Source organism: Lolium rigidum, chromosome 4 (genome assembly GCF_022539505.1).
Source record: "Lolium rigidum isolate FL_2022 chromosome 4, APGP_CSIRO_Lrig_0.1, whole genome shotgun sequence".
In the NCBI taxonomy this organism is placed as follows: domain Eukaryota; kingdom Viridiplantae; phylum Streptophyta; class Magnoliopsida; order Poales; family Poaceae; genus Lolium; species Lolium rigidum.
Window position 1 is genome coordinate 245,919,366 of NC_061511.1, and position 14,141 is coordinate 245,933,506.

A 14,141-nucleotide genomic window follows, 5' to 3' on the forward strand; every position below is an offset into this window, starting at 1 on the left:
TGTAGTATGAGGAGCAGCTGGCACTATTAAATTTAGCGAAGACCTTTCTAGCCTCTCTTGCTAGACCACCAAATTCTCTAAGAAGGGTTTCTAAAACATAATCTTTCTTTTCCCCCACCAAGTGTAAGAAACATGTGTTGGATTATAGGATTGAGATTAACAAATTTAGTTTCCAACATGCGAACTAAAGCAGCAGCAGCAATTTCATAAGTAGGAGCAAGTTCTACCAAGTGTCTATCTTCAAAATCTTCAACGGTACTAACATGGGTGAAAAATTCTTCTATATTGTTCCTCCCAATTATAGACCCTTGTCCTACCGGTATGTTTTTTGTGGTAAAATTAAAAGGAAACATGATGAATCAAGTAAAGTAAATGCAAGTAACTAATTTTTTTGTGTTTTCCAATATAGCAAACAAGATAGTAAATAAAGTAAAGCTAGCAACTAATTTTTTTGTGTTTTGATATAAGTGCAGCAAAGAAAGTAGTAAATAAAATAAAGCAAGACAAAAACAAAGTAAAGAGATTGAGAAGTGGAGACTCCCCTTGCAGCGTGTCTTGATCTCCCCGGCAACGGCGCCAGAAAAATATGCTTGATGGCGTGTATTTCACACGTTCGTTGGGGAACCCCAAGAGGAAGGTATGATGCGCACAGCAGCAAGTTTTCCCTCGAAAGAAACCAAGGTTTATCGAACCAGGAGGAGCCAAGAAGCACGTTGAAGGTTGATGGCGGCGGGATGTAGTGCGGCGCAACACCGGAGATTCCAGCGCCAACGTGGAACCCGCACAACACAACCAAAGTACTTTGCCCCAACGAAACAAGTGAGGTTGTCAATCTCACCGGCTTGCTTGTAACAAAGGATTAACCGTATTGTGTGGAAGATGATTGTTTGCAGAGAAAACAGTAAAACAAGTATTGCAGCAGATTTGTATTTCAGTATAAAAGAATGGACCGGGGTCCACAGTTCACTAGAGGTGTCTCCCATAAGATAAAAGCATGTTGGGTGAACAAATTACAGTCGGGCAATTGACAAATAGAGAGAGCATAACAATGCACATACATGGCATGATAAGTATAGTGAGATTTAATTGGGCATTACGACAAAGTACATAGACCGCCATCCAACTGCATCTATGCCTAAAAAGTCCACCTTCAGGTTATCGTCTGAACCCCCTCCAGTTTTAAGTTGCTAACAACAGACAATTGCATTAAGTATGGTGCGTAATGTAATCAATAACTACATCCTCGGACATAGCATCAATGTTTTATCCCTAGTGGCAACAGCGACAGACACAACCTTAGAACTTTCTCGTCATCGTCCCAGGTGTCAATGCAGGCATGAACCCACTATCGAGCATAAATACTCCCTCTTGGAGTTACTAGCATCAACTTGGCCAGAGCCTCTACTAATAACAGAGAGCATGCAAGATCATAAACAACACATATGTAATAACTTGATAATTAACATAACATGGTATTCTCTATCCATCGGATCCCGACAAACACAACATAGAGTATTACAGATAGATGATCTTGATCATGTTAGGCAGCTCACAAGATCCAACAATGAAGCACAATGAGGAGAAGACAACCATCTAGCTACTGCTATGGACCCATAGTCCAGGGGTGAACTACTCACTCATCACTCCGGAGGCGACCATGGCGGTGTAGAGTCCTCCGGGAGATGAATCCCCTCTCCGGCAGGGTGCCGGAGGAGATCTCCAGAATCCCCCGAGATGGGATTGGCGGCGGCGGCGTCTCTGGAAGGTTTTCCGTATCGTGGTTTTTCGCCTCAGGGGTTTCACGACGGAGGCTTTAAGTAGGCGGAAGGGCAACGTGGGGGGCCACACGGGGGCCCCACACCACAGGTCGGCGCGGCCAAGGGCTGGGCCGCGCCGCCCTATGGTGGCAGCTCCTCGTGGCCCCACTTCGTATCCCTTTCGGTCTTCTGGAAGGTTCGTGGCAAAATAGGACCCTGGGACTTGATTTCGTCCAATTCCGAGAATATTTCGTTACTAGGATTTCGAAACCAAAAACAGCGAGAACAACAGAAGCGGCACTTCGGCATCTTGTTAATAGGTTAGTTCCAGAAAAAGCACGAATATGACATAAAGTGTGCATAAAACATGTAGGTATCATCAATAATATGGCATAGAACATAATAAATTATCGATACGTCGGAGACGTATCAGCGTGCCAGAATGTGTTGCGGTCAGAAACCCACCGGCGAGCAGCGACGGGCAACACTGTAGAGCCGGGAGGCTCCCAGGACTGCGGCTGGCCCTAGTCCCTCCGAGCGACGGCCCGCAAAGACTTTGGCACGCACGTCCGATGTTGATGCAAGGGCGTGCCACCTGACCTATACCTGGTCAGGAAGGTGTTGGATGTGCCTCGCTTAGTTTCCTGCATGGCATACACGTAAACATTAAATACGAGCCTCGATCGGCTCTCGGGTTGTCCTGTGAATCGGCTCAAGGAGCCGATCCACCCATGATGCGTACGAGGTGTACGATCGGATGGTGGTCCTGCTTGATCAAAATAAAGCTAAAACGACCTACTACGATTTAGGGTTTTCACCGCATAATCGGAACATCCTACTCGTGATTGAGCCTGGCGGCCACGCACGGTGATCGTAAACCGACCCTAGACAAGGCCTAAAAACCAACACGAAGTTGATCCTCGGAACATCCCGTCTAGGGCTAGCAAACTACACCCTACGCGCCACTGGATCCTTCAACCCGTTTGTAAGGCCTAACCATGCAGATATTAAACTAATCCTTGAAGAACAAGGAGCAATCATAACGGATCGGATCTACTAAACAATGATCAAGCGGGGTGCCGCCCTTACACCCAAGATAGGTGTAAGGGCGGCTAGATGCCTAAGGGTCGCATGACGATAGCATATGATACGATGAACAATGCTAACCCTAAAACATCTATGATAACTACGTTGCTCGCCATCAAAAAGGCTTCAGTACGAGCAACGCATGAAGAAATGAATAAACGTGTACTGCCTAGATCGCAAGATGCGATCTAGGCAGCATGATGCTTACCCGGAAGAAACCCTCGAGACAAGGGAGTTGGCGATGCGCCTAGATTGGTTTGTGGTGAACGTGATTGTTGTTTATTTCATAAACCCTAGATACATATTTATAGTCCGTAGACTTTCTAACGTGGGAATAATCCCAACCGGGCACGAGCCCAAACTCTATCTAACCGACACGTATCCTACTATGTTACAGATACACGAGCAAACTAGCCCAAACTTGGTATATAAGGCCGATTCATGTATTCCTCCTATGTATAATCTTCAAGCCCATCTTCAATCGCGGCCCACCTCTGATCCGGTCAAATTCTGGTGATAACAGAGACCCTGGTCGAAAACCCCGAGGCAGTCAAGGGCATCCTCGAAGACATCCAGCCCCATCTCCCGGTGACACTGCAGGTTAAGCTTTGGCCAGCTGTGACTTTGTCGGTCTTCAGGTCAAGGGTGCAGTCGGCTCGTCAAAGAATTATTCTTCGTTGCGCCCAGCTTCCGTTGAGAGCCGATGTTGCAGACAAGTGTCAACGGCTCAACGAGAAGAAGGCCGCTTTGGACGCCAAAACCGACACTTCTGCCAATAGTGCCGAACTCGAGATCTTGCGCAAGGAATTGGAGAACCTTGAAAAGAGGGTCAGGGAGACCAAGCAACTTATCCAAGACAAGGAAACCCTCATTGCTCGCTCTCAAGAGGAAGCAAAAGGCCTCACAGCCGATCTGAAGACCGATCTAGCTGAAATTCATGCCCTGAGCAGTCAGCTGGTGACGGGCAAAGACGAGGACGACGAGGCTGAGATCGCCGAGGTGGATCGAATCCGTGCCGACGCCCTTCACGCCCTCGACGCGTTTCTTCAGTAGAGCCTCTCTGTGTAATGTTTTGCTGGACTCGCCTAAAGTCGATGGCTGTGCATCGGCTTTTTACATTCTGAAGTCGATGTCTGTGCATCGGCTATGATTTGCATGTTTTTTTTTTCTATCGGCCCCCAATATTTCACTGCACATGTATCGCACATGTTCATCTGATTAGGTGCCACCCGAGCCGAATCTGCCAGGTAACTGCGGATATCGGCTCTGTAGTTAGCCAAGGCACTGTATTTGAACGTCGGCTCCGTTAGGACCAGTGTTGACTTCTTCCAGCTCTTCAGCCGACGTAAACCCGTTGCCCATTAGATCGACGTTGAACACAGGCAGAACGTATGGTGAGGATAATTTTGGCCGATTGTTGGAATCGGCCTCCATGTTGATTGAATCGCTCAATGAAGGTTTTGCAACGTTCGTCGATAGATCTTTGGGGCCGATCACAAGGATCGGCCTCGCCACGTTCGTCCATAGATTTGTTCTTGCTATACGGTCAGGCCGGTGGATAAGACCAGCCTAACCCCGTCCTTTGTCACGTCGATGCGCTCGCAGTCGTCCAAATTGATGCCTGAGAGTGGCTCTTGGCCTATCGTCTCCCAAACGTTCATGCCAGCCGTTGAAATCTCGGCTGAGTCATCTGCGTGGACGATCTCTACTTCATCTCCATCCCACTGTATTAAGCATTGGTGCATCGTGGATGGAATGAAACAGTTGGCGTGGATCCAATCTCTCCCTAGTAGGACAGCATAGGTTCTCTTGCTATCGACAATAAAGAACGTCGTAGGGATGGTTTTCCTTCCTACGGTCAGATCCACGTTCAGAACACCTTGTGCGTCAGATGCTTGGCCGTTGAAATCGCTCAGTGTAACGTTGGTCTTGATCAGGTCCGAGCTAGAACGTCCCAACCGACGTAGCATGGAGTATGGCATAATGTTGATCGCCGCTCCGGTGTCCACCAGCATCTTGTTGACAGGCTGCCCATTGATATAACCTCGCAAGTACAAGGCCTTCAGGTGTCTGTAGCTTTTTTCTCGTGGCTTCTCAAAGATAACTGGCCGTGGGCCGCAGTCAAGTTGTGCCACAGGTGCTTCGTCTAATCCTGGAGCACTAAACTCCGCCGGAAGGATGAACACCATGTTTGTGCCAGCCGATGTCTCATCATCGGCTTTCTTTTGTCTGGGCGCCACTCTTTCTTTTGTGGCCGTCCTTCTTCGTCCAGAGTTCGCTGAATTTTCGCGGCCAGATCAGGCCGCGCCTTCCTTAACGTGTGCAGGTATAACCTTTCGGCTTCCTCCAAACCACGTAGTCGCTGAACCCTACGCTTTTGGGAACGGCTGAGTCCATCAGGGCACCACCTTGGCCGGTGGTACTTATCTTCTTCTTCTTCTTCATCGTCCTCTAGTTCCTCGAGATCTTCCACCCGAGAGGACTCAGCGTGCTTGTTCCGAGGCGGGAGAGGCCCTAGACGTTTGAACACGGACACGTTAGCTGCATCCTTCTTCTTCTGTCTACATTCTGGGCAGTTGCCGATTGTAGACAATCGGCTCATTCATGAATCCCAGCAGTGTCTGAAGAAGGGACAGTCCCAGTGCCTATCCATGTCGTCTTGCTCTCTTGACTTCTCCTTGGCGTGGCGCTCATGTCTCTCCTCGTCGCGATCATGCCGACGATGTCTCCTGGCGTCCCTAGCCAGACGATCTCTTTCGTCATCGTTGTCGTATCGTCGGCGTTGGTCGTATTGACTCACGTATTTGTTGAGGAGGTGATCAGAGAGAGGTCGCCGATATCTCACATTCTTCACTTCTCCTCTCGTGATGTAGCGCTTGCCATCGTGCCGGAGCCGATCGCGTGGAACGGCTTCCTCCTTGTCCTCGTTATGAGAGCAGCTGCCCTCGTCTCTGTCCTTACCAGGGTGGTGCCCAGGTCCTACCATGTTGATGTTGAACGAGAATCTTGGCTGGCACCTCCCAGGGTAAGTGCACTCCACCATGTTAACGGCGGGGAAGGGGTGTGTGTCGACTTTCATGGCGTACTGGCTGAAAATTAGACGCCCTTGTTCTATCGCCATTTGGATCTGCTGACGCCACACCCTGCAGTCGTTGGTGGCATGGGTGAACGTGTTATGCCACTTGCAGTATGGCTTTCCGTTCAGCTCCTGCGCCGTGGGGATTTTGTGGCCTTCGGGTACCTTTAGTCGCTTCTCCTTAAGTAGGAGTTCGAAAATTTGCTCAGCCTTGGTCACGTCGAAGTCAAACCCTCTTGGAGGACCTTGTGGCTTAACCCATTTGCAGGACACGGGGCTTGCCCCCCGAGTCCATTCAGCTACTGCTACCTCTTGATCTCCCGCAGAGCCTTCATCTTCATCTGCCTCAACCAGGACCACCGCATGCTTGAATTTATCCTGGTATACCTCTGGGTGGCGCTGTTCATATAATGACAGCTTCGCACCATGTGCGCCGGTGAAGGGTAGTCTCGCTTGGGAGGCCACATCCTTGATCGCTGATGCGAGACCCACCACCGCCAACTCGATCGCTTCTTTTTCGAGTCACACGAGCCGAATAGCATCGGTTCCTAACGGTCCTGAAGCACTGGATGTATTCTGACACTGTTTCTCCGTGCTTCTGTCGTACTTGTGCTAGATCGGCAATGCCAGCCTCGGAAGCCTCTGAGTGATACTGCATGTGGAACTGCTCTTCCAACTGCTTCCAAGTACGGATTGAGTCTGGTGGCAGCGATGTGTACCACCCGAAAGCCGATCATGTGAGGGACTGTGCGAAGAACCTCACACGCAGCTCATCCGATGCTCGAGATCGTGCCCAGCTGTGCCAAATATCGGCTCACATGCTCGATTGAGCTGGAACCATCTGATCCACTAAACTTGGAGAATTCAGGGAGCCGATACTTGGGTGGTAGCGGGATCAACTCGTACTTGTTGGGGTACGGCTTGGAATAGCCGATTGCCCTCCTTTTCGGCCCCATGCCGAACCGGTCTCTCAAGATTGTACTCGATCTGATCCGCGGTGCTCGGCTGCAGGAGTCGAACTCGAAGATTCGCCGGAGTGGCATACTTAGCCAGCCACGCTTGCTTCTCAAGCTCCGAGCCAAGCTGCAGGAGTTGAGCTACGGAGGTTCGTCGGAGTGGCATACTTAGCTAGCCACGTCCGCTTCTCAAGATCTGTTCCCGAAGTTCCTCCTGCTGTTCCGAAGTCCCCGCTATTGCGGTCCGGTTCGTGAGTGCCCGAGCTATGCAGTCTGGCACGTATGTGCACGTGTATCCGTGAGGGATCTCCTTAGGCGCCTCATACAAGAACTGGTAATCACTAGGGTCACCACCGATCTTGTAGACGACGTATGCCGGTGGACTCGGCACTTCTGGTGCTGCCAACGCGAATGGCAGCGGTGGTCGGGACTGGAGTGGCATCTCTCCTTGGTGAGTCCCTAGAGCTGGTCCTGACGGAGAGTACTGATGCCTCATGATTTCCTGGATCACCCGAAGGGCGACACGCTCCAAGGTGTTCACCAGGCTCTCAGAATGGCGGTGCAGCGAATGAACTACCATGAAATTAATCTCCTGATGCAGAGACCTGGTGCGTTCTTCTGACGGGGCAGACAGGTCCACTCCATCGAGCGCGCCTTCGGGTGAGAACCCCTTCCACCTGATGCCGTGTGAGCGGGTTCTCTGGAAAGAGCCGATGAGGTCGGCTTCGAGGATCGCTTTGACCTCGTCATGCTTCTTCTTGAGCTCCTTAGTCAGATCCTCGTACGTGACTGGAGTACCTTCCGCCATCTCAGATGTAGATGGCGATGCAGTTGATGTCGAAGACGGTCCCACCGGGCGTGCCAGAATGTGTTGCGGTCAGAAACCCACCGGCGAGCAGCGGCGGGCAACACAGTAGAGCCGGGAGGCTCCCAGGACTGCGGCTGGCCCTGGTCCCTCGAGCGACGGCCCGCACGCACGTCCGATGCTGGTGCAAGGGCGTGCCACCTGACCTATACCTGGTCAGGAAGGTGATGGATTTGCCTCGCTTAGTTTCCTGCATGGCATACACGTAAACATTAAATACGAGCCTCGATCGGCTCTGAGGTTGTCCTGTGAATCGGCTCAAGGAGCCGATCCACCCATGATTCGTACGAGGTGTACGATCACATGGTGGTCCTGCTTGATCAATATAAAGCTAAAACGACCTACGACGATTTAGGGTTTTCACCACATAATCGGAACATCCTACGCGTGACCGAGCTCGGCGGCCACGCACGGTGATCATAAACCGACCCTAGACAAGGCCTAAAAACCAACATGAAGTTGATCCCCGGAACATCCTGTCTAGGGCTAGCAAACTACACCCTACGTGCCACTTTGGATCCTTCAACCCGTTTGTAAGGCCTAACTATGCAGATATTAAACTAATCCTTGAAGAACAAGGAGCAATCATAACGGATCGGATCTACTAAATAATGATCAAGCGAGGTGCCGCCCCTACACCTAAGATAGGTGTAAGGGCGGCTAGACGTCTAAGGGTTGCACGGACGAAAGCATATGATACGATGAAACAATGCTAACCCTAACACGTCTATGATAACTACGTTGCTCGCCATCAACAAGGCTTCAGCACGAGCAACGCATGAACAGCGAATAAACGTGTACTACCTAGATCGCAAGATGCGATCTAGGCAGCATGATGCTTACCCGGAAGAAACCCTCGAGACAAGGGAGTTGACGATGCGCCTAGATTGGTTTGTGGTGAACGTGATTGTTGTTTATTTCAGAAACCCTAGATACATATTTATAGTCCGTAGACTTTCTAACGTGGGAGTAATCCCAACCGTGAACGAGCCAAATTCTATCTAACCGACACGTATCCTACTATATTTACAGATACACGGGCAAACTAGCCCAGACTTTGCATACAAGGCCGATTCATGTATTCCTTCCATGTATATTCTTCAAGCCCATCTTTAATCGCGGCCCACCTCTGATCCGGTCAAATTCTGGTGATAACAGTAGGCATGAAACATGATGAATAATGAAGATTTTTTTTTTGAAAGAAAGGTTATATGTTATATTCACCACCCTAGTTGTGTTGCATAGTAATATTTTTCTATACAATTTTCTTTCCACAAGATGCATGAAATTTTGAAAAACCTCAAAGGCACCGGATTTATTTTTTTACCAAGTAGATCCAAGTGAATTTGCTGAAGTTATCAATGAAGCTTACATAGTACTTGTATCAAGGAAGAGTGGATACACTCGTAGACATTGGATATGCAAGTATATGACTTTTATCTTTTTGACATGAATCACAAATGGTTTTTACAATAGAATCCTTGGATTCCATGGATTATGTAGGAGATAACGCCACCTTGCGGAAGTAGGCTTGGTGATGACATGAACTTGCTTGGCCATGGAGGTAGAAGATGATGACACGATGTGACAGAGACCTCCTTCACACCGTCCTTTAAGAAGTTTCTTCATGACTTGATCTTTTATGAAAAAATAGCAAGGATGAAATTGAAGGAGGATATTATTTTGAAGAGAAATTTTATGGACCAAAAAAAGATTTTTAGCCGCACTACGAATATGAAAATATTGTTAAGATGAAGATTGCAATCAGGAGTTTGAATAGGTGAATTTGAAATATGATTAATATTCATACCTTCATCATTTACCGTATGAATTTTGTACTTGTTGTGGTATTTATCACGAATCGTTAGATTTTCCGGGTGTTTGGTGATGTGATCCATTCAACCCGTTTTCAAGTACCGGTTTGTGTCTAACCATAGGCAGCGCTGACAAGCCTCTCATTGGAGTCATTATTGTAGCCATTGTCCTTGTAGTGGCACACCAACACTCATGGGTGAGATCTCCATGCTTCTTGCATATTTGGCATATGACATCACATAACTTGGATGGACCACATCCACCATGCCCGCGTGCTTGTCCTCCTTGTGGGGGCTGGCCGCCACCACCATTGTACCTCCCTCCAACATCGTCACGGCTGTTGGATGACCTCGATAATTTTTCTTGAGATGGTAGTTGTTGTTGGTGTAGCCATCGCGCGGATCATGGCCATGGCTTGTGGAATTAGCGAGGATTTAAACCCCTTTTGACTACCACAGTAAACCGTCTCTTGACATCTATCATAAGTAACAACTAAAGAATGTAAGTTGCTCACTAGGCATGTGGTCATGGCATTCATCGATGGCACTAGTGGGTTGTTGATGACGGCTACTAGCAACACCAAAAATATCTTGATACGTTGGGACTCCAAGTGCAGAGTGTTGTATCAAGGAAGTATCTTCCCCACAAGGGTGACTCGAGGGTTTATATCGAACTCTCGGGAAACTGGATGGAAAAGTATTTCTCTTCTCTCTTCTTCAAGCAATCCTGCAAGTAAGTAAATGCCTTGTGTCCCCAACTCTACCGTGTAAATAACACAAGTAGTAAACTAAACTAGATAAAATAACTAGATAAAAACTGAAAGAGATTGATTGTTTTTGGTGTTTTGAATGCAAATAAGAAAAGTAAATATTTTTGTATTTTTGGAATAAAATAGTGCAGGTAATATAAAACATTGTAAATGCAAGATAAAGGTGTTTCTTATGAGAAAAAGTGGACCGGGGTTCATGGGTTCACTTGACTATTCTCTCGTAAAGTTTTGATGAACAGAAATCAATTCATTAATGAGATATGAAGGTACAAGTGATATTATATGTAAGATCAGAATTAATATGGGCACCACGTCCTAACATAGAGATGATGCAACACACCTCTCTTATGCTCCACAAGAATGAAACTTCATCAATCTTGTAATAAGAATTAACAGAGCATAGCAATAAGTAATTTGGCATGAAGTTTGAATATGATGCTACCTTGAACAAACAAGATCATCATTGCTCTCACATGGTGAACATAACACATGCATTCACTTAATCCCTATTGAGGTAGCAAAAGAAAGGCAAAACCATAATAGCTCTTAAACATATTGCCACTATCCAATCACTAAAATCTTGCTACTACATCTAACACACACATCACCCCACACACGCTCTTGCATAGATGTTGGATCAGAACATAAACTTAAAAACGGGTACATAATATGCATCTATCAACACATCTCACAAATATAATACAATCAGATCTCATATAACAATATCATAAAACAATGATCCACCACATAGGTATTACAAATATGACCTTAATCATGATAGGCAGCTCATATGACACTAAGTACTATGAAGAACATGAGAGAAATAGATCAAGCTACTGCCATAAACCCGTAGTCTAGAGGTGGACTACTCCCTCTTGGTCATGATGATGACGATGAAGACGTTGGAGAAGGTGGAGATCCCTCCGACGGTGATCCCGACGGAGTTTCCCCCTCCAATCTTCTCTGCAGCAGCCTCCATTTTTGTGTATCTGCCTTTCTGCGGCGCACTCCTCCCGAGAACTCTTCGAGGCCATATATATAGTCGTTTTTAGGGAAAATACGTCTGTTGGCAATCGGACGATCGAGGTGGGAACGGAGGTGGGTGGCGCGGCCAGGAAGTTGCGCCGCACCACCTGGCCTCGTTCGCTCATCGGTCCTCTCCAGGTGTGCTCCAAAAGTCCATTATGTTCATCCCTGTGAAAAAATGATGCTCCAAAAATCTCTGGTCAATTTGACTCTGTATAGGTCTCTGAAAGTGAAGAATACGTGAAACAGGGTTTTCCTGTTCTGCAGGGTTATAAACCAAATAAAGGGGATCATTGGTAAATCTCCATAAATCAATGTAAAATATGGTATTATCATCATATATGTTGCAAATATGTGGAAATTTAATATGGTAAAAGACAAAGTTCATGTATGCAGTTTACATGCATCAACGTCATAAGAGCGACACGCTCCAGAAGGTGATTGAAACATCTCCTTCGTCTATGACGTTCAGGCGGGATCTCATTGGACCTAGGTTGGCTTCTTGGAATGAGTTGCTACACCGCTTACACTTAGTTCAGTTACTAGAGGGTTCCGATCACTACAAGAAAACCCCCCGTATTGCAATACATACCTGGCAACGCTATAAATATTCGTTGCAAAAATTTACTTAGATACGGTTGCATGCGTTGCAGATATATTTGTTGTTCAATATAATGAGATGTGAAACTAGAAGAACAAAACAAATAGAAGCCCAGCCCATTACGCAGGATTCCCTTTCGTTATATCTAGTGCCCACGAATGCACGCCCGTAACTGCAATCCCACTTCTGGCCTTCCCAAAACCTAGCCGCCTCCCTCCGCTTGACCGAGCCCTTCTCGTCCGCTGGCGAGCAGCGCCTCCCTCGACGGCGACCATTGGCGGCCGATCATGTAGCTAACTCCTCACCTCCTACCAAGAGATCCCCTAATCCCGGGTAACGGTATTGCGACCAAGATGGATTTTGACTACTGCAGGGACGCGGAGGTTTTCGGAATACCGCAGCGGCCAGTCGGAGATCAGGGGCCGCGGCGGCGGGTCGGAGAACAAGGGCCATGGCGGCGCAACTGCACGACAGAGGGTTTGATTCCAGGTACAATTTATCCCTTTTCCCGTCAGATTCATCTCTCGTTTTCCCTTGGCTTGACCGAAATTTTGTGCTGTGATGGTCCGATAGGCAGAGCCTCAAGGCAGCAGGGCATGGAGCACTTGCACGAGATGGCACAACAAGAAGCCTAAAGCGGCTGCGCATTAGCAGCATCAACCAGCAGCCGGACGTCAATCAGATGTTAATTCCTCCCATTTTGCACATTTATATCACATCCACAATACTGCTCATCTCACTATTTAGAATTAAACTTTTGCCTGCAATGATCGATTTGTCTTTTCTCTGATATTAATATTTGAAAGCTCATGGTAAAACTGCTAACTAAAGTCACTTGCTGAATGGTATTAGTTCAATTCAGGCCATGCGCACAGCTCAAGGAATGCCTACTCAAGGAATGCCTACTGTATAGAACCTTGCTAGAACTGCTTGTCTTGATAGCAAACGGGTTGTTCAAGTCACTGTATCTGATCCGAGGGAACCAGAGAAAATCTGCAAGAGGTATGTGCATTTTCTGTTAATTCAGTTTTCTTTCTCCTGGCAGAGACTCTCACATAAGAAAACAACCTTGTATTTACCATAAGAAATTGATGAAATCTTAGTGAAGCATAAGCCTTTTCTGTTCCTATTTGAAATTATATATTTGGTTTAAATGGTCCATGCTACTATTGAAATATTCTGTTTAGCGTTGCTGCCAGTTTCGGTGGGTGCCACTTACAGGACTTTGCCATATAAGAGTTAAGATTATTGACTTAAACTAGAAAGTGTAGTTATTGTTTAGCTTTATGATGCTGTGATTGACCATTCTATCGTTTAGTTAATTCAAAAGTTTCATCTGCTGTTAGATGGACAATTTAGCTTATTGAACTATTTTGATCCCCTGTTTGATAGATTTGTTTAGATCTATCATGGTTACCTCTTATCCAGATTTCATTTTGTATACATCTATCAGTGTCTAATGGGCTATTTAAAATGCACATAATAGCCAAAATATTTTACTCGCTTACTTAGTTGAGTTCACTATACCCTATGCCACTTTAATACTGAAAACAGATTTTTTTTTTATTTGCAGGTTCCATACATCTGCAAGACTTGCTCTATTTGGAAATCAGCGATGAACATACACGATGGGCAGGTTTTAGAACGGATACATAGGGCTTGGTAGATTACCATGTTTCGATGCAAGAATGTAACTATCTAGTCTATATGGTAGGACTAGGTAGAATATTATATTTTTATGGTAGATTGTAAATTGTATAATGCACAGATAATTTTCATGTATGAGATGGTGATTCAAATAATAAATATTGAATTCTTTTTCACATAATGCATTTGTACTGTACTATATGTGTGTTGTATGTCACTTGTGAACTACATTCTCTTGTTGAGAAAAAACTCTACCACTTCCAAGAGTGCTCAAACCATCACGTCCTGAAAATAATATTTTTAAATAAAAAATTCAATCTGTGTAGGATCCCTAACAACGCATATGATTGTTGCTTATATTTGTAGCTATTTTGCAACGCGTATCTGATAGGTTACCAACGCACAAATATGCGTTGCATTGTATCTTTGCAACGCCCAAAAACGCAACGCATTATTATCCGTTGGTAAAGTCGCTTGCAACGCCCATATAAGCATTTAGATACGCATATATTCGTTGCTGTAGGGGGGTTTCTCTTGTAGTGG